This window comes from Dipodomys merriami, unplaced genomic scaffold (genome assembly GCF_024711535.1).
Source record: "Dipodomys merriami isolate MVZ:Mamm:240054 unplaced genomic scaffold, mDipMer1.0.p SCAF_4, whole genome shotgun sequence".
NCBI classification, from domain to species: domain Eukaryota; kingdom Metazoa; phylum Chordata; class Mammalia; order Rodentia; family Heteromyidae; genus Dipodomys; species Dipodomys merriami.
In genome coordinates this window covers 35,679,015-35,701,356 of record NW_027205603.1, presented here as the reverse complement: position 1 = coordinate 35,701,356, position 22,342 = coordinate 35,679,015, and the positions used below count along the sequence as shown (strand labels likewise).

The 22,342-nt window shown below is 38.4% G+C and overlaps 1 long non-coding RNA gene across 1 annotated transcript; it reads left to right on the top strand.

Annotated features, from left to right (window-relative positions):
- The first annotated feature begins 6,982 nt into the window (after window positions 1-6,982).
- On the top strand, window positions 6,983-21,282 carry LOC138806245 (uncharacterized). Its single transcript, XR_011365748.1, has 4 exons — window positions 6,983-7,091; window positions 8,926-9,119; window positions 9,400-9,511; window positions 21,060-21,282. It is a non-coding gene; the product is annotated as an uncharacterized lncRNA (long non-coding RNA).
- Window positions 21,283-22,342: the final 1,060 nt, after the last annotated feature.

The following is a 22,342-nucleotide window of genomic DNA, read 5'->3' as shown; positions in this document are numbered from 1 at the left end:
GACAGTAAGAGAAAAATGAATTAAATGGTAGTTTTATTTTAAAGAAATAAAGAAGGATCAGAATGTACTGCGTTAAATTTAAAAAAATAAATTAAAATTAAAATTAAAAATAAAATAAGAAATAAAAAAAGATCAGAATGTTAAATTTTTTTTCATGTTTTACCTTAAAAACAACTGTGATGATAAATATACAAACAAAATGTGCCTATCAGACTCAGAAAGCAAGTATCCTATGTTTTCTCTTATAGGTAGAAACTAAAAGAAAAAGCTTAAAAGCAGAAGATATATAACTAGAGAAAAGGAAGAATATCAGGGAAAGGGGAGAGGAAATAGACAAAATAATAGGAGAGTAGATATGATCCAATGCATTATATTTATATATGAAATTGTTGTAATGAAGCCCATTGTTTTGAACAATTAATATATACAAATAAAATGGGTTAAAAATAAATTATTTTGATCCACAAGGCAAAAATATGTAGCTAAGTGGCTAATATGTGGAGCTAAGTAATAGAATATTTCCCTAGCATGTGGGAGGCTCTGAGTTCGAACCTCAGCACCACAAATCAGAGAAATGGACATAAGAATATGATTGTATGGTGCTAAAATCCTTTTGACTACTTAAAATGGCTATTTAAAAAGCTATATTAAAAACTTTTAGCTGGGAAGTTGGTTCAGTGGTAGAGTGCTTGCCTCACATGCATTAGGCCCTGGGTTCGATTCCTCAGCACCACATCAACAGAAAAAGCCAGAAGTGGCACTGTGGCTCTTGTGGTGAGCACTAGCCTTGAGCTGAAGAGCTGAGGGACAGAGCCCAGGCCCAGAGTTCAAGCCCCACACTGACCCCCCCCCTCCCCCACCAAAAATCAAAATATAACCTGGTAAAGTAAAAAAAAAAAAAAACTTTTAAAAGATTTGTTTTAAGATCCAAGCAAAAATTTGTTTCTAACGCATTTATACGATTATTTCTTTGTTGCTTTGTATGTCCTTCCCCCACAGTATAACTCCTGCTTTTACTATATTTGATGTGGATATAATTTGTGGAGGAGATGGGGAAAAACAAGTTGTTTAAGGATACAGGTGGACCCGTTGCAACAATGAGAAGTACAAGTTGTCATGTCGAAAACGAACTTTACAACTTTGGTGGGGGGGGGGGGGGGGAAGGGAGGCTGGGAAGGGATGTGAAGGGTAAACAAAGGAGGAGGCTGCAATGCTTGATAAGAAATGTACTCATTATCTTGCCCATGTAATTGTAACCCCTCTGTACAGTATGTTCACAAAAAAATAAAAATTAAAATTAAAAAAAGGATGCAAGCCGGGCGCTGGTGGCTCACGCCTGTAATCCTAGCTACTCAGGAGGCTGAGATCTGAGGATCGCGGTTCAAAGCCAGCCCGGGCAGGAAAGACCGCGAGACTCCTATCTCCAATAAAAACCACCAGAAAACCGAAAGTGGCGCTGTAGCTCAAGTGGTAGAGCGCTTGCCTTGAGCTGAAGAGCTGAGGGACAGCGCCCAGGCCCAGAGTTCAAGCCCCATGACCGACCAAAAAAAAAAAAAAAGGACGCAAAACAAATAAGAAGACAAAGATTTCTGAGGTGGGGGTGGGGGCCCAGAGTGATAGATGTCTTGTATATTGAAGAAGGGTACCCCGATAACTGTTTTTGTTTTTTTTTTCTCATTGGGATTTGAAATGTTTTTATGACTGGGGTCACTTGGCACAATGGTGCCTTGTATGTATAGAAAACCTGAGCACACATCACTTTTATAATAACAATAAATTAAAAAGAAAAAAAAAGGTCCAAGCAAAAGAGCCATCATCTGTGATTTAATGCAACTAGGATTGTTAAAATTTCACAAAGGCCTTGAGGTTACTCAAATTCTACTTTCCACAAACTAAGAGACAACTATTCATCTGAATAATGGAACATTTTGCTCACAAAAGGGCATTTCATTTTTTAAAATGCCGAAAACCTAACATCAGAGCTCAAAGACAAAGAACAATGGGTTAGGATGTAATTTCCATTTACAGTAGAGGAAATAGGTTACAATAGCATTCCCAGGGAGCAAAGTTAAGCCCTAACTAAGAACATCTGATAGACTGGGATCCTGGAACACTTAAGAGTTCTAATGAACCAGTGATTATTTCTGTTATGGTATGTCAGAACTGAAAGGCCGTGGACAACATAATAGAGTGTGTGATGAATGTAAATAGCATAACTGTATGATTAGAGCATGATTCATTGTCTTCCCTCATTCATTGTCTGGATAAAATAGACCCACATTTAAGAAACACTGAGATTATGAAATTCATAACTGATGTCATAAATTGATGAGAGTTTTGGAGGATCTGAGAAAAGAGACCAATTTTGCAAATGAGAGTAATGTAGATGTCTTTGGCAAACAAGAACTTAAAATATATGTGCTTTGAAGATTCTCCTGCTGCTTTGGGGACTGTGTGAAGAACTCTGAGCTGGCCTGCTGGATATTCAGAAAGATGAGATTATATCTCCACCTACGCCTCCGCTGAACAGCTAGTGCACCAAACCCTGAAACAGCAAGCTGGCCAGTGGCAATTGCAAAGGCACCATGAGAAAGCACAGATGAGACTAGAAGAACAACAACCCCACTAACTCTTGATGAGTTTGCTGATTCTGATTGTGAGCAAAATAAATGGTTGTTTGAAGGTAATTCATTGCACAAAAACAGTTGATTCATACATTCATCAAACCGTTCTACATTCAGAAAGCAATAGGTTATCCTTTCATTTCTCTTCCTTCTCACCACTGGACCCACTTTAGTTCCAACTTGTTCCAATTTGGATGGGCACATTTCCTTATTTGTGCTGAGCATGTCTGAAAAATAGCAGTTTTTCATGTCTTGCTAAAAAGTGAAAAATGGAGAAAAATTGATAGCCCAAGACCATTTGAGAGGTAGCCATCCATACATTCTGTCCATAGTATGGATATTGACCATTATTTCATTCCCATAGCATTAATTTTATTTTATTTTATATTTGTTATTCATTTGGCTTGAACTGAGGGCCCAGATGCTCTCTCTGAGCTTTTTTGTTCAAGACAAGTGTTCCACCACTTTGAGCCACAGTTTTCTGGTGGTTAATCGGAGATAAGAGTTTCTCAGCCTTTCCTGCCTAGGCTGACTTTGAACCACGAGCCTCAGATTTCAGCCTCCTTCCTAGCTAATATTACAGGTATGAGCTACTTCTGGCATTAATTAATACTACTGGCATTAATTTCATTTTTTAAAAAAATCACTCATTTCTCTGCCACATCTCTTTGATGCTGAACTTGACTATGCCAAATTTAGGAAGCTAAATTAGTACCAGGGCAAAAGTTGACTCATAGGTCACTGGTTCTACCTCATCTCCTGTAAGACCATCTCTCCCATCCAAATGAGCAGCAAGACCAGCTTGTGAAGACTGCTTCATGCAAGATTTTGCTTCCACCATAGAAGACTAAAGCTAGACCTAAGTTTTAAGTCCACCTCTGATACTTGCCTGTTGTATATTAGAATGATTAATGTACCTCAGGATACTTTGGAAGTATTGAATGGAATGATAAGTAAGAAATACCATAGTGTCTCATTTGTTTTCAACTCTCTACTGTAGAATAAATATCAGTAGTATAAATGTCAGCTGCAAATGTCTCCATTTTGGTCCACACTTAGCTTAGCACCTACTTTGGCACTAATGGGTGAAGGAATCCCAAGGCATTTACCCAAATGTTCACAAACAAGACCATACTAAAGCTACCAGCACAACTATGTTTATTGCAACATTATTTACCATAGCTAAGATATGGAGCGAACCCAGATGCCCCTCAGTAGATGAATGAATCAAGAAAGTGTGGTGTATATACACAATGGAATTCTATGCCTCCATCAGAAAGAATGACATTGCCCCATTTGTTAGGAAATGGACAGACTTGGAGAAAATTATATTAAGAGAAGTAAGCAAGGTGCAACGAAACATAGGTCCCATGGTTTCCCTTATTTGCAATGACTAGTATATGTCTGAGACAAGCAGAAAAGGTCAGATAAGTTGATGTTAGGCAAAATGAACCCCAAGATAAGGACTCAAATGGTTTTTCTTTCTTGCTATTGTTTCTAACATATTTATAGGGTGATTTATTTTAGGCTTTGTATGTCCCTCCCCTATGGTATAACCCCTGTTTCCACTGTATTTGATGTTGGTATAATTTGGGGAGCGGAAGGGAAAAAACAAATTGTTTAAATAGGGATACAGGTGGATCCATTGTAACAATGAAATGTACAAGATGCTATGTCAAAAAACGAACTTTACAACTTTGGCAGGGAGTGGGGTGGGGGTGTGGAGGGCAGGGATAGTAAGGGGAAACAAAAGAGGAGGTAACAATGCTTGATAAGAAATGTATTCATTACCTTGCTCATGTAATTGTAACCCCTCTGTATGGTACGTTCACAATAAAAAAAAAATTTAAAAAGATGAGACCTACTGGGAGGTCTTCAGGTCTTCCGGTAATAAAGGGAGCTGGTTAGGAGCATACCCTCTAATGGGATTATGGAACTACAGGTACTTTGCTTTCCTTTCTGGTTTTGCTTCCTGGTTATGAAGTAAATCATTTGCTCTGCCTTTGCTGTGGTTATGTTGAACTATACCCCATCCCCTAAGACTTAAAAGTAGCAAGTCTATCCAATAATAGATTTCAACCACTACAAGTATAAGCCAAAATATAACCTTATACACTTATAAATTGATTGTTTGGGTCTTTGATAAAATAATAGAAAGTTGACTGATACATTTTCTTTTTGATAGATTAATATGAGTGACAGGGACACAGTAACTCCACCTTTGCTGTCATAGCAATGAGAATGATTTATAAGACTGAGACACCCTTCACTGTATGGGATAGCGGTCAACAGCTGCTCCTCTCTCTTACATGATACATTCAGTATCTGTTGCTTTTGGTCCAAGGGTAAGAGCAGATTTGACCATAGTATGGTTATATCCTCTCTGGCTGGCTAGACAAGTAACTCCAGGGGAGTCTGTTTGATTAGCTGAAATGGAGCCTCTCCTGAGATGGTGCCATGTTTGGGAGGCAGCTGGGTTACCTGGGTTGAGCACAGGTGCTGGACCTTAACTTCATGCCATGAGGTTCCATTACTAACCACTAATCACTAATTTAGTGAATGCCCTTTAATAAGCCACTTAATCCTCTCCACCTTTCCATTAGAAGAAAATAAGTGAAGTAAAAAAGAAAATAATTAATCGTCTGGTCATACTTCACAAAGATGTAATGAAGATAGATGTAGAATGACTAGAGCAAGTCAAGAGGAACTGCACAAATCACATATATAATTTTATAATCTATAACTAAGTCTGATCATGGTGAGGTTTCCACATCAGGATTATATATAGAGATATAGATATATATTTAAAGTATTTCACTGTTTGAAAAAACATTTCAAAGGAAAATGAAGAGCAATTGTTTCATCGTGCTAGTAGAGATGTTGAGCTGGGAAATACAGAGATCAATACATTGGAAAATTCATTACTCTAAACCCTCCAGTCAGATAACAAAGCTACTGGTGGAGATGACAATATGACTATCAAATGTTCAGGATTAATGTGGAAAGATGTCTAGATAGACAGCAGCATGGCAGAACAAAGCTCTCCTGAACTCTCCCCTGGCCTACCATCAAGGAGAGCAACTACTGAAGCCTCTAATGCCTTCCTAGAAGGTAAGGAAATAAAGTTAGAGATTGCAGCACTTGGTTATAGCTGAGGAAAAAGAAAAGAAAGAGAGGGAAGAGAACTGGAGATGCAGATCAATTATAGAACATTTAGTTCATGTGTGAAAGATTCTATATTTACCCCAGAATCACAAGAAGAAAGAGAAAAGAAGGAAGGAAGGAAGGAAGGAAGGAAGGAAGGAAGGAAGGAAGGAAGGAAGGAAGGAAGGAAGATTCTATATTTGACCCCAGAATCACAAGAAGAAAGAGAAAAGAAGGAAGGAAGGAAGGAAGGAAGGAAGGAAGGAAGGAAGGAAGGAAGGAAGGAAGAGAGGGAGGGAGGGAGGGAGGGAGGAAGGAAGGAAAGAAGGAAGGAAAGAAGGAAGGAAGGAAGAGAAGGAGGAAGGAAAGGAGGGGAGAGGAGGGAAGGGGAAAAGAGAAAATGACTCACCTTGAGGACTAAGGAGAGGTAAACAAGCCTTTAATTTTGTCTCAGATCCCAACACCAGAATCACTCAATAACGCGCAGTACACAACAGTCCCTTATAGTCCTAGGCTAGATTCTAAGGTTGTAGACTGGGCCTCAAGCCTTTCCTGGTGCCCTACAGACAGTAGGATTGCTATAGACTCCTTTTCCAAACTGTACAATTGTTATGCATGTTCCAATTGCCTAAACTTCAGGCCCACACCAACACCACAGATTCATGCTACAGATATCTAGGACTTGGATGTTTTCCAGGGTGACAGGCTTCAGGCTATATACCAGCACCAGACTGGCCAAATATCCAGACCAACCCCAACAGATACTGGACCTGGGTCTACACAGAGCTAAGACAGGCTTTTTGTGACAGATTTCAGGTTAGCCTTGGCACGAGACTGGCACTCCTAGTTCTCAAACACTAAATGGGCACCTATAGACATAAGCTTCAGACCTGCCCAGTGCTGGGCCCACACTAACAGCCCTGCCCTGTAGAATTGCATCTGAATATGCTAGTCTCATTAGAATCCAGCACTAACTCAGCTCCATAAACTTCAGATTTATTCCTATGTAACCAGGTCCCAAACATCTATGATCCAACCCATCTCTTGAGGACCTATTCTCTAGGCCAATATCTGCACATCCAGGTTGCAGGCTAATGAATAAGCCCCTGTTCCAGGCTAACCATTGTGACTTCACAAGTACCAAGACAGTGTTCACAATACCAGGTTCCCAAACAGCCCTATAGAATAACATTTTATGCAAGGCCATCCCAGGATCTAGATGGGTCCCTGGTGATCCTGAACCGCTTCAGCAAATTCTGAGTCCTTGTCAGACCAGACTCTAAACTGGAGGCTCAAAAAACACCCTTACAAAACTTCTATTAGGTAAATTGGAAGCTTGTCTCTTTTATCTCAACAACAGTGACTGAACTGATTTTTTTTATTGTTTTTATTTTTATTTTTTTAATTTCATAGCATATTGCCTTAATTTTTTTTATTTTAAAATTGTTATTATGCAGGTAGTGTGCAGGGGGCCACAGTTACATAAGAGAAAATTACATCAGAGAAAGGATACATTTCTTTTTGGCCAATGTCACCCCTTCCCTTGCTCACTATGTACATTTTAACAAACACTACTGTCTCTTTCTAAGCCACGAGCAGATGTTTCCTATCTGTTCTTATGCCAGACAAGAGGATTATAGCTATAGATGTGCCTTGATGCTTGGTGGGTTAATAAACGAATGAGAAAGGACAAAACGATTTCAGGCTGGAACTTGTGGTACTACACAGGAATATTTCCCCCATGTCTCATGAACTCCGCCTCCTCCCACTGGCCTGGAATCTTGATGCTCCTGACCTGAGCTTTCTGAATAGCTGAGATGACCCACGTGTGCTGCCACACTCAGCTATTGGTTGAGAAGGTGTTTCAGGAACTTTTGGCCCAAGATGAGCTCAAAGCACAATTCTCAGCCTCAGCTTCTCACATACCTAGGATTACAGGTGTGAGCCACTGTGTCAACTGATTTTTTTAAAAAGGACCAAACTACAAAGGCTTACAATAGTCTGAAAGTGGAAAATGACAAAAAGGAATTTCATGCAAATGGTAACCAGTGGAGAACGGGGATGACTATACTTAGAATAAATGGCCTTGGAGTAAAAAAAACAAAACTATAAATAAAGAAGGTAATTATGACAAAGACATTGGTTAATCAAGAGGCTATATCAATTGTAAAAGTATATGTATTCAACTTTGGAGCACCTAAATATAAAAAGTATATACCAAGTAAACAAGTGAATTGAAAGGAGAAGTAAACAACAGTGAAATCATTGTGGAGATTTCAACATTGCACATTTTCTTTTTTTTTTTTCTTTTCTTGATGCTATTGATGTTTGAATTCAGGACTTTATACTTGCTATAATGAGTTCTCTACCACTGAATCACACCTAAGGCCATTGTGTATACCAATTATTTTGAGACAGGTTCTTGCTTTTTGCCTGGGTCTGGACTGCTGTCCTCTTATTTTATAATTGTTGCTGTACTGGGATGACAGGCATGTATCACTGTAACCTGCTATTGGTTGAGATGGAATTTCTGCCATTTGGGAAAACCATGGCTGAACCTGAAAGACATTATACTAAGGTGGGGGGGGGGGAGGGGAAGCTGGGCGGAAGACACTGGTGGCTCACACCTGTAATCCTAGCTACTCAGGAGGCTGAGATCTGAGGATCACCGTTTAAAGCCAGGCTGGGCAGGAAACTCCATGAGACTCTTATCTCCAGTAAACCACTAGAAAACCGGAAGTGGCCCTGTGGCTTAAGCGGTAGAGCGTTCACCTTGACCTGAAAGCTGAGGGACAGCGCCCAAGCCCAGAGTTCAAACCCTACAACCGACAAAAACAACAACAACAACAACAAAAATGCGTGAACTCATTTATATGTGTCATCTAAAAACCTCTAATTTAAAAAAGCAGACATAGAGTGGCAATTGCTTTTCTAAAACTGTCAGACAATTTTTAAAAATAGAATAAATCCTATAACTGCACATTGCTGTGGTACTCTGCTTGTCTACAAGTTTTATACTATGCTGTTCAATTGTAATTGATTTTAAAAAGTGGAAAAATGACACGTACTTTTAAAACTTAATCTCTTAAATCGTAGCAGACTGTAAATTCATTTTAATGTGTCTATAACCTTTTCTATTTTTTTTTCTGTTTTAAAGAAATGAGTTTTGTTGTGCAAATAATGTAAGCACGCTGACATGTACCCACACAAGGAAAGACAAGGGAGAGAAATGACATTGGGAAACTGTGTGGAAAGGCCTGCCTGATTTCATGTTATGTTTTCCCTGGCTTCTTCTATTTGGCTGGTTGGATGACTGTCATTCTGTATCCATCAGTCTGTGGCAGTGACATGGTAAGGGCTATATAGTGATGGATGGAACCGTCAGAACCTACTGAGTACTCAGATATTGCTGTAGTGAATTACATTTACAAGGGGCTGCATTATAGGAAGGTGTGATTGCCCTCTGTTATGACCATTCTGCTAGGTGTTACAAAAATGGACTGGTAGTTAAAGAAAAATAGTGCATTTCCCTTCTCTGATCCTGCCATCTCTTCAGTGTTGCTTAGCTACAATCAACACTTTCTATCCCTGGACTCTGATCATAAGAATGAATTCTCTTTTCTTTACCTAGCTCCAAATAATCTAATATACAGAAAGAAAGGCCTGTGGAAATCAAGCTCATCATTCCAAATTCTACAGATAAGAGTAATCAGTTCTGATCACTGGAAACCTAGAGGACAAAGGTACGAAATAAATACATCTGGTGTATTAAATATGTGATATTTCTAAAACATATTTTCCCTGAATAAATTTAACTGATCTTTTTAAAAGGTATATTCCAGAAGTCAACATTTGCTCTTTAGAATTTACAGGAACATCTAAGGGGTCAGTTTTTACATGGCATAACATAGCACACATACTTTCAGCCTCAAGCATTCTCCTAATACATCATTATAAATATTATCTTTACACAATTCCTTTCTTAATATAGTCAGTATTATTGTCAGTATTACAGTCAATTTTTTTCATAAAATGATGACTTGTGACAGTTTACACTTGACATGCATATTTCAAGATATATTATAATGTTCTGACCATCTTTTCAAAGAAAAATATTAATGATCATACTAGTTGCTCATTTTATATACAATATCTACATAAAGAGGTCAGAATTATTTTGCACAAATTTTTATAGCTGCTACACTTGCCTATCATGTTTTTATCTAGGTAGAATACACAATATACCTCTCTCATAGAACTTCAGTTTTCTTTGAGGAAAGTAACTGCTGATGGCAGTTTCACATTGCAGAAGCACAGTCAACCAAAACCAGGTCTTTTATTCTTTTTTGAATACTTTTATTACCTGTAAGTAATTGTACAAAGGAGTTCTCATTCAAAAAGGCAGTTCATGAATACAGTGCCCCTTAATAAATGTCACCCTTCTCAACAATACTTACCTACCCTTCCCAGCTCAACACTTCCTTCACTTTTCTTAATTTTTTAAATTGTTGTTTGTTTGTTTGTTTGTTTTTAAATAAGTTTTTTATTGTGAAAATACTGTACAGAGGGGTTACAATCACATGAGCAGGTAATGGGTACATTTCTTATCAAGCATTGTTGCCTCCTCCTTTGTTTTTCCCCTATACTCCAGCCTAAATTCTAAAGTTCTTTTTTTGGTCGGTCATGGGACTTGAACTCTGGGCCTGAGCTCTTCAGCCCAAGGCTAGCACTCTACCACTTGAGCCACAGTACCACTTCCAGTTTTTCTGAGTGGTTTATTGGAGATAGGAGTCTCAAGGTCTTTCCTGCCCGGGCTGGCTTTGAACCACAATCCTAAGATCTCAGCCTTCTGAGTAGCTAGGATTACAGGCATGATCCACCGGTGCCCAGCAAAGATCAATTTTTCTTTTCATTTTTTTTCTTTTGGTCAGACATAAGGCCTGAACTCTGGGCCTGGGTGCTGTCCCTCAGCTCTTCACCTCAAGGCGAGCTTTCTACCACTTGAGCCACAGTGCCACTTCCAGTTTTTTCTGCTTATGTGGTGCTGAGGAATCAAACCCAGGGCCTCATGCATGCAAGGGAATCATTCTACTACTGAGGCACCTTCCCAGCCCAGTTCATTTTTTGACATAGTGTCTTGTACATCTCATTGTTGCAATGGGTCACCCTGTATCCCTATTTAAACAATTTGTTTTTTCCCTTCCACTCCCCAAATTATACCAACATCAAATACAGTGAAAACAGGGATTATACCATGGGGGAGGGACATACAAAGCAACAAAAAAAATTTATGTGGTACCTTATAAATAGATTAGAAACAACAGCAAGGAAGAAAAAAAAACACTTGTGTCTTTATCTTGGGGTACATTTCACTTAACATAATTTTATCTGACCTTTTCTGTTTGTCTTAGACATATACTAGTTATTGAAAATAGGGAAACCATGGGACCTATGTTTCTTTGGGCCTGACTTACTTCACTTACTATAATTTTTTCCAAGCCTTTCCATTTCCTAATAAATGGGACAATGTCATTCTTTCTGATGGAGGCATAGAATTCCATTGTCTATATATACCACATTTTCTTTTTTTTTTTGTCGGCCGTGGGGCTTGAACTCTGGGCCTGGGCACTGTCCCTCAGCTCTTCAGCTCAAGGCGAGCGCTCTACCACTTGAGCTACAGCGCCACTTCCGGTTTTCTGGTGGTTTATTGGAGATAGGAGTCTTACCGTCTCTCCTGCCCGGCTGGCTTTGAACCGCGATCCTCAGATCTCAGCCTCCTGAGTAGCTAGGATTACAGGCGTGAGCCACCAGTGCCTGGCAATATATACCACATTTTCTTGATCCATTCATCTACTGAGGGGCATCTGGGTTGGTTTCATATCTTAGCTATGGTAAATAATGCTGCAATAAACATGGTTGTGCTGTTAGCTTTATTATGGTCTTTTTGTGATCATTTGGGTAGATACCTAAAAGTGGGATTGCTGGGTTATAGGGGAGCTCTATGTGGAGTCTTTTGAGGAACCTCCATACTACTTTCCAAAGTGGTTGAATAAGTTTACACTCCCACCAACAACAGTAGGGTTCCCTTCTGTCCCACTCTCCTCCAGCATCTGTTGTTATTAAAGTTCTTGATTATAGCCTTTCTAACTGGGGTGAGGTGGTATCTCCATGTTGTTTTGATTTGCATTGCTTTTATGACTAAGAGAGGTTGAACATTTCTTCATGTGTCTATTGGCCATACTTATTTCCTCTTCAGAGAAGCTTCTCTTTAAGTCTTTAGCCAACTTAGTTATTGGGCAGTTGTTTCTTTGAGGATTTGTTGTTGGGGAATTAAATTTTTTGAGTTCCAAATCTATTTTAGATATAAGACCTTTGTCCGTGTATGGCTAGTGAAGAACTTCTCCCAGTCCGTGGACTTCCTATTGATCTTGCTAGCTATGCCCTTTGCCATGCAGAAGCTCTGCAATTTCATGCAATCCGATTTGTCCAACCTTTCTTTGATTTGCTGTGTTTCTGGGTCTCTATTAACAAAATTTTGCCCTGTGCCAAGGAAACCTAGTGTTCCTCCTATTTTGTCCTGTAATGTTTTCAGGGTGTCTGCTTTGACTCTGAGGTCTTTGACCCATTTGGAGTTGATTCTGGTGCAGGGTGATATAGAAGGATCTACCTGTAGTTTTCTATAAGTGATTAACCAATTTTGCTAGCACCATTTACTGAAGAGGCTGTCTTTCTTCCATTCTATTTTTTTTTAGCTCCCTTATCGAAGATTAGGTGGGTATAGATCGATGGGTTCATTTCTGGGTTTTCAATTCTATTCCATTGGTCCTGGGGTCTGTTCTTGTGCCAGTACCAAGCTGTTTTTGATTACTATGGCTTTGTAGAAAGTTTGAAATTTGGTATTGATATTCCTCCAGCATTGTTCTTTGTGTTAAGGATCATTTTTGCTATTTGACGTCTTTTATTGTTCCATATGAATTTTTGGATTGCCTCTTCAATTTCCTTGAAGAATGAGGTTGGAATATTGATAGGTATCTCATTGAATTTGTAGATAGCCTTGGGAAGTATTGCCATTTTCACAATGTTGATCCTTCCAATCCATGAACATGGGAGGTTTTTCTACTTTCTAAGTTCTATTTTGATTTCATTTTTCAGGTTTTTGAAGTTGTCATGATAGAGATCCTTCACTTCTTTGGTTAAGTTAATTCCTAGGTATTTTATTTTTTGTGGGGCTGTTACAAAAGGAGATGCTTTCCTGATTTCACCCACACTCTTCTCATTGTTGACATACAGAAAAGCCATTGATTTTTGAGGGTTTATTTTATACCCTGCTATTTGCAAAACTTTTGAATCAGCTTGAGTAATTTGAGAGTGGAGACCATGGGATTCTTTAAATACAAGATCATGTCACCTGCAAAGAGGGAGAGTTTTACTTCACCTTTCCCTGTTTGGATCCCCTTTGTGTTTGCATCTTTTCTTGTTGCTATAGCTAGGCATTCTAATACTAAATTGAAGAGATGTGGGGAGAGTGGACATCCTTGTCTTATTCCCAAGTTTAGAAGAAATGACTTTAGTTTTTCACAATTAAGTATAAAGCTCCCTGTAGGTTTGTCATATACAGCCTTTATTGTATTACGGAATGTTCCATGCATTCCTAATTTTTCCAGAGCCTTCATCATAAAGGGGTGTTGCATCTTGTCAAATGCTTTTTCTGCATCTATTGAGATAACCATGTGGTTCTCATCCTTGCTCTTGTTGAGGTGATGTGTTGTATTAATTGATTTGCATATATTGAACCAGCTTTGTATCCCTGAAATGAATCCTGTTTGATTGTGGTGTATGATTTTTTGGATGAATTGTCGAAGTCAATTGTCCAAAATTTTGTTGAGAAGTTTTGCATCTATGTTCATCAAAGAAATGGGTCTATAGTTCTCTTTCTTTGATGAGTCCCTGCCTGGTTTTGGGATGAGGGTTATGATGGCTTCATAGAAAGAGTTCGGCAGTGAACTTTCTCTTTCAATTTCATTGAAGAGTTGGAGGAGTATTGGTGTGAGTTCTGCTTTGAAGGCCTTGTACAATTCTGCTGTAAATCCATGCAGTCCTGAGGTTTTCTTAAATGGGAGGTCTCTTATTGCTGTTTCTATTTCAATGTTTGATATGGGCCAGTTAAGTTGGTTTAACTAATTTTGGTTTAGTTTTGGCATGTCAATATTTGCTAAGAAATCGTCCATTTCTTCCAGGTTCTCAAACTTATTAGCATACAGGTTTGAGAAGTATTCCCTTAGAATGTTCTGGATCTTGTTTAATTCTGTGGTGATGTTTCCATTCTCATCTCTGAGTTTATTTATTTGGGTGTGTTCTCTTCTTTTTCTGATAAGATTTGCTAAGGTTGTGTCAATTTTGTTAATTTTTTCAAAGAATAAACTCTTTGTTTTGTTGATTCTTTCTATGTTTTTTAAAATTCTAATTTGTTTAAATCTGATTTAATTTCAATTATTTCTTACCATCTACTAGACTGGGGTTTATCTTGCTGCTCTTTTTCAAGGAGGTTCAGATGTCTCATTACATTGTTGGTTTCAGATCTCTCCAATTTGTTGATGTAGGAACTCAGAGCAATAAACTTGCCTCTGAGCACTGTCTTTGCTGTGTCCCAGAGGATCTGGTAATTTGTGTGTTCATTTTTGTTGAATATCATGAACATTTGAATTTCCTTTCTAATCTCTTCCATGACCCATTGGTGATTCAACAATGTGTTTTTCAGTGTCCATGTGTTACAGGTCTTTCTTTGGTAGCTTTTGTTGTTAAGTTCTAATTTTAATCTCTTGTCTGAGAGAATGCAGGGCAAAAGTTCAATGTTTCTGAATTTGGACAAGTTTGCTTTGTGAATTAAAATGTGGTCTATTTTGGAAAATATTCCATGTGCTGCTGAGAAGAACATGTATTCTGATGCTGCTGGGTGAAATATTCGGTAGATGTCTGTTAAATCTAGTTGACCTATGCAGTTCTTTAGATCTGCAGTTTCTCTGTTGAGTTTTTGCCAAGTTGATCTATCCAGTGGTGTGTTAAAGTCCCCAACAGTTAATGTCTTTGGATCTATGTGAGATTTGAGGGAAAGTGTTTCTTGGATAAATTTGTGTGCTCCGTTGTTTGGTGAATAGATATTTAGAATTGTAATATCCTCCTGAAGGAGAGATCCCTGAATTAGTATGTAGATACCTTCTTTATCTCTTCTCACTAATTTTAATTTGAAGTCTATTTTATGTGACATTAGGATTGCAACTCCCGCCCGGTTATGGGGGCTGTTTGCTTGGTAGATTTTATTCCAGCTTCTCACTTTCAGAATATGTTTGTTTTTATGGGCAAGGTGTGACTCTTGAAGACAAGAGATACAAGAATCTTGCTTTTTAATACAACTAGACAGTCTATGTCGATTAATTGGAGAGTTTAGTCTATTAATGTTGAGAGTTAGGACTGAGAAGTGTTTGGTAGTTCCTGCAATTTATCCACCTTCTTGGGGCTGTGACAGCTTGGTTCTTCCTATGGTTTTTGGATTCTCAGTTTGGGTGCAGTTTCTTGGCCTTTATTGTGGTCTTGTTGGTTTTCTATGTGTAGGACATCTTTAAGTATCTTTTATAGGGCTGGTTTGATGGAGATATGTTGTTTCAGTTTTTCTTTGCTATGGAAAGTTTTTATTTGACCTTCTGTTATGAAGGAGAGTTTAGCTGGGTACAGTATTTTTGGTTGATGGTTGTTTGTCTTTAGGGCATGGCATATATCAGTCAAGGCTCTTCTTGTTTAAATTGTCTCTGCTGAGAAATCAGAGGTTTTTTAAATTGGTTTCCCTTTATAGGTGATTGATCTTCTCTCCTTGACAGCTTTAAGGATTCTTGTCTTAGTCTGAATTGATCCTGTGCAGATTATAATGTGACGGTGGGATGTCTTGTTCTGGTGTGATCTATTTGGGGTTCTAAAAGATTCTGGCATCTGAATAGGGCTATCTTTTTGCATGTTTGGGAAGTTCTCTGCTAGGATACTGTTAAATAAATTTCCTAGACCATTAACTTTGTCTCTAGATGCTCCTCTACACCCATTATCCTCAGAGTAGGCCTTTTATTGGTATCTTCCAAATGTTGAATAGATCTATCATATTTCTTGGATTTGTCTTGGATAGTTGTATGTTCTTTCTCTACAATATCTAGGCTGTCTTCAATCCCCGAGATTCCATCTTCCCCATGGTCTAACCTACTGTCAAGACTTTCTACTTTTTTTAAATTTCCTTTCTATCTAATTAATTGGCTTTGATGGCTTCAAGTTCTTCGTTGGAGCTTGGTTTTAGATCTTGTATGACCTTCTTTACTTCCTTAATTTGGTGTTCACTGTTTACTCTCAAATCACTTAGTTGATTAGTTATGGTTTCTTTGAATTCCCTTTCCTTATGACAGTCTCCATTCAGCATTCCCTTTGTGGTCTCCCTGGATTCCTTCAGCTGTCTGCTTATGGATTCCATGAATGCCTCTACTGTTCTTTGTCTATTCTCAGGCTGCTCAGGCAATTCTGGTATTAATCTTTGAGTATTTTCCTCACGCTCATGAAATTCCTGTAATAATTTTTGGAAAGCCTCAACATGCATGAAGTTCCTGTTTAAATCTTTGGTTGTCTAATCTCACTCCCTATCACACTCACACTGAGTCCTTTGCAGGTTTTCAATCTCTTCATTCACCATGTTTAACAGTAATTTTTTAGAGCTTTTTGGGAATTCTCCTCTGGATTATTCACTAACTGTTCTGTCACCTGATTATCCTGAGTGGGAGCTGAGATAGCCAGACTTGTCATTTTTCTTGTGTTTCTCCAGCTTGTTCTGCCCATTTGGTAAGAAAGTGACACCAATTTTGTGCTAGAACACTATATTAAGGCAAGCATCAACCAGAGTCGTGTAGTTGCTCAGTCAAAATGGCTGCAGATACAATCTAGTTCAACAGATACAATCTATTCAACATCAAACAATTATGAATTAATGCACTAAGAACATCCAAGAGGGATTCAGCAAACCAGAAATTATTAGATTTAGGGAGAATTGTGGGGGGAAATAGGGATAGAGGGATGTGGAGAGGTAAAAGAAGAGTGAATTTAACCAAGTACTAATCTCAGAGAGGGAATTGAATAGGACAGAATGATAGGAGAGGGATAAAAAAAAGAAAAAATGGAAAAAAAAATTTTAAAAATGAAACACTTAAAAATTATGTAAGTATAAAGAAATTATATTGAGAGAAGAAAAGGATAGGAAGAGAGAAGGGGAAAGATAAAAAGGAAAAATGAAAAAATGAAAAATAAAAATTTTTAAAATTGGTATACTTGAAAGTTATAAAAGTATAAAGAAATAATACTGTTATTAAAGAAGTTAAGCCTAAGAGGTTGTGAAATGAGTAATAAGTTTCTGGATTAAGTATGTACACAATGAGAGATAAGGTCTAATTATCAATGACAAATGGTATATATCTGGGGATAAGCAGAACAGCAATGAAGTCATGCAAAAAACAAAGAAAGATTAAAAGAAAAGAAAAGAAAAAAAGGACCAAAAAGTCAAAAGAGATTTTTTTTAAAAGCCCCCACACACAATACACTCCTAAAATAAAAATTATGAAATAAAAAATAGAAAACAATGAAAAATAATAATAAATAGTAGAAAAAAGAGTTCTTTGATTTTTTTTTTTTTTTGGGGGGGGAAGGTGGAAGATCTTGTTCATCTGTTTTCATAATTAGTCTCTTGGTGGAGTCTCCGGTCTGCTTGTGGTGTTTGGTTTTCCTGTGGCTTGATTGGTTTCTTAAATTGACTTGTTTGCGCAGGCAGACAGCTCTGCCTTACCCACTACTTTGTGATCCTCCTCCCAGGCTAGTTCAGTGGGAGGGAGATCTGCTTTGAGTATTACAAAAGAGGAAAATGGCTGTTTCCTCTAGTTTGGAGATGCTGTGATGAGGTTCTGGGTAGGGTTCAGGCCTCTCAGCAAACAGTTGCTTTTCCCTGAGAGGCTAGCTTCTGAGACACTCACAGAGCCTGGCCTGGAGCCATTCTCAGGGTTTATGTTTACTGAGTTTCAATTGTTTGGCTAGGCTGCTATAGGGAGGGGCAGCCTCTGGCTCTGTTTACCCAGTGAAGAAACTCACTCCTGGGGGAGGGGGGGGCAAAGCTTCCTCTGTCTGGTAGGCATGGCTTTCCCCTGGGTGGAGCCAAGCCTGGCAGGTCAGATCAGGTTCCTGTGACCTGCTAATGGCTCCAATTTTTTCCTTCCAAGGCCTGGGTTGGAGCTAGCTGCTTGGCCCTACCTTTGTCAGTATCAAAGATGGTGGTGGAGAAGGAGCTGCCTTCCCATCATGGCTTTGTGAGAAGGAGTGAGGATGTCAGGGTTCAACTCATGCCAGAGTCTTGGTTCCTGGGCTGTCCCTGGTCTGCGATCTGCAGGATGAAGATTTCTGCTCCTTGTCAGTTCTTGCTGGTGGTGAGTAGAATCCACTTGCGTGCTGCATCTGTCACCTTTGCCCAGACTATCTCTGTTGGTATGGTGGCCATGGCCACTGCTGAAGTCGCAGCCATGGCTCCCAGCAAGTGCTCAGATCTGTCTCCTTGACCACACTGCCTGGATTTTCCCTCTGTGGCCAAACTCTCTGTACTGTGATGGCACACTTGGTGTGATTCTCTAGTCTAGGACTGTTCACTGGAACACTAAAACTTTTTTCTATGCGAGAGCTTGTTTAGCCTCCAGCTTCTCCTCCACCATCTTCCTCCAGTCTCCTTAAATTTCTTAATTTTTAATTTTTCTTTAATTTTAATTGAATTTTTGCCATTTAACAAAGAAGTTTATATATACAATGCATCTTGATTTGTGTCATCCGTTTATCTTCACCCCCTTCAATCCATCCTTTCCTTTATTTTTTTTCCAGTTCTGTGGTATATATGATGCATTCTTGCCTGCATTCGACTCCCTTCCCCCCTTCATTGTTCTACCTCTCTTCCCTTAAATTCCCCCACTGCAAGTACCCATTTCCTGGTGCTTATTTTGTAGGGCTTTGACTTAGTCTTTCTAACAATTATACTATCTGTGCTTTCCATGGTGTCTATTATACTTAACTCATTTGTAACTTCTTGCATATCATTCAGTGTGCATACTTACAGATTCATAGGTACATTCTAGCCATCACAAATGAGGGAAACCATGAAACCTGTGGTTCTCTGGGTCTGGTTTGCTTTGCTTAATATAATTGTTTCCAAGTCTTTCCATTTTCTTCAAAATGGTATAATATCATTCTTTCTGATCGATGAGTAGAATTCCATCATTTATACCACATTTTCTTTATCTATTCCTCCACTGAGGGGTGATTCTTCATCTTGGCTATGGTAAATAATGCTGCAATAAACATGATTGTGCTGGTGATTTTGTGTCTTTTCTTTCTTTGCATTTTCTCACCGCTTAGTCAAATGATTCATTTCTCTTGAAAGTTTGCATCTTGATCCATTGAGGTGGTGAGATCCATTTAGAAGTGTTTTAATCCTTTAGAAGAAGACATTTTGGGCATACTGCCTATGTTTGGAAACGAATATTGTGTTTCCTATTTCTTATTTTTTGCTCAAAGCTAGCCCTTTGTCCTTTTGCCTCTTTCCTTTCCTAAATCCTATCAATTCCATGAGAGCTCATATGTGGAATCACACACACACATTCTCCAATATCCTTTCTCATAAAGAAATCCTTCATATTTATTAGAATTCTAGGTTCTTATCCCATGATGCTAAGTCCTAGAGAGAGGAAAATAACCAAAATCCTAGTAATACATCCAGCAAATTTGCCTTATTCATGAATTTATTGCATACGGTTTTGACCAAGCACAGTTTTAAAAAAATCAAACAAAACTTTTAAATTCCTCTGTGTACATCACACAGCTCAAGCTGTCTTGGAGAAGCTCTCAGTCTGTCTTTTGTTATCTTCATCTATGTTTAAATTGTATGAGCTACTGGCTGTTTCTCTGTCCTTAATTTTGTGAATATCTGCCTCTGCTTTTGGTGCCCAAAGCCATGATAAAAGTTAGTATGCCTAATTTAAGTGATCATGTGAAAAATCTGAGATTTGTTGAAAGGCAGCATATTTGGGAAAAATGAATTAAGCATTCACATTACTGCCCAAAGCCATGATAAAAGTTAGTATGCCTAATTTAAGTGATCACGTGAAAAATCTGAGATTTGTTGAAAGGCAGCATGTTTGGGCAAAATGAATTAAGCATTCACATTACTGGACTCTCAGCATTCACAGGTTTTCTGATAGAGGTGGTCTCCATAAAATCATATATCTGCTGGTACCAAGAGTTCATCCTAAATTTAACCCAGTTCTTGAAGTCTGAACAATGACAATTAAGATTGTGAACAATGCAAATGTGGCGTGGCAAGTGCATCTCAGGATACACCTTTGTTTTTTGGAGCACTTTTATCCTGTAGATTGTTTTAATATTCTTCCTTCATTCTCAGAACTTTGAAATGTAAAATCTACATGGGAAATAGAGACAGAGGATAACCAGAACAAGACCAAATGCAGGCAGATGTTCTCTCCTCCAACATTCCTTGAAGAATTGATTTTTGTATTTCTAAAGGATTTTAGAGCCTTTGTGTTTTTTTGAAATCTATTTATGCCAGGAACATTTTGTGATTTCTTTCATGTGTTCTTCAAAGTGGCTTAAGTTATGCAAAACTAAAATTTTAATGCCAAGATTTTATTGACTTGATAACACAGTTAAATGTCACTTATCTGTGTCACTGTGCACTGGGATATTAGAAAATTGGTAAAAGTAGTAGAATCTTTTGAACAATTGTTTTAAAATTGTAACTCTAAGTCAGATATGAGCTCAATTTTTTTCTATTTATTTCCAGATTTTAAAAAGTTAAAATAAATGCCAAATCATAACAAAAATTCCAAAGTTTATTTTGCATTAGCAGTGATATCTTATACATTGAAATTTAAAAATTCAACTTATATAACCTAACCCATCCATTAAAATGCACTAGCGTGTTACTGAGATAATCAAAGGTGAGTTCATTATTAACATTGCTTACTCCATAGGAGTGTGTCCTTAGGGCTTGGTCTCTGTGCTGCCCCAGTCGTCTTGGCTTTTCTTTCCTTTCTGTTACTGTTAGTTTAAAATTGATGACACAGTTCCACCCTTCACATCTGTACTCTTTAATCTTTAAGAAAGGGTAATGTATCCATGTCTCATAATTCTAAACAAAAGTTGGGGGACTCTCTCCTGTTTAATTAGATCAAATGATGTATCCAACTGAGAATCAAGCTAAAGGGATATGTTGCCTAGAACAAATTCTGTATCAGTTGCTCCACCTATGCAGAAATGGCATGTGATGATTCTCCACAAGAAAAACAAGAATGTTTGAAAAGCAAGAAGAAAAGGAAACATCCTGAGCAAACACCACATGTCCAGTGATCTTCCACACTATTGCAATTGTAATATGAAAATTGTAATATGAAAAGAAGGAAATTTGGATATTACAAGTAAGATTTATCTTCACAGTCCATCATTTAGTAAACAGGAAGCAAGATAATCAACAAAAGAGCTGCATAGTGGAATACATTGACAGAAATCGAATATGGTGAAATCCAGATGAACATCTTAGTCAATTCTAGACACTGTCAAGACTATCTGAAGTATCCCACCTTCCTGTGGCTGGTGGGACTCGAACCCATGATCAGCGAAAGGTGTCACCAACACTGAGTCAATCGGGCTAGGAATCTTTATTAGCTGTGCAGCTGCATTCAGCTTGCAGAGTTAAAATACAGACCTGCTGAGTATTTAAGAGCACAAACCACACCCAGGTGTTGTTTAGGCAATAAGCCAGAGCAAACAAGCTGGGGGTACAGAAGCAAAAATTACACAGTAGCAGGAATTTGGTGTTTAAGCTAGGTTTCCCTCTCACCCATTTCTTGGAATCTGCGGAGGTCAGGCTCGATTCCTGTTATTCAGGTCACTGTGCCTTCTGTGTTGCTCCTGCCCTGGAGAGGTCCCCATGGAGGATGCTGATTGTTTTACTACTATTTACTGAATTCCAGTAATCCTGTGTTTAACTCACTAATTTACTTCAAGCCTGTATCTTTGGAATTTTCCCTTTAATGACTAACTTGGAGTTCCTGCAAAAACGGTCTGCCTTTAATGTTTTGACCTATTCTTTTTCTGGTCGGTCGTGGGGCTTGAATTCTGGGCTTGGGCGCTGTCCCTCTGCTCTTCAGCTCAAGGTGAGCGCTCTACCACTTGAGCCACAGTGCCACTTCCGGCTTTCTAGTGGTTTATTGAGGGTAAGAGTCTCATGGACTTTCCTTGCCCGGGCTGGCTTTGAACCGTGATCCTCAGATCTCAGCGTCCTGAGTAGCTAGGATTACAGACATGAGCCACTGGTGCCGGGCTTGACCTATTCTTAATAATCAATAATTTTGTTCTGTTTCTGATTTCACATATTATATTCTTTTTGTGGGGGTCATCACAATCTTATTCAGATCTATGAACTCCTCATATCAAACTTTTTGATTTTTACT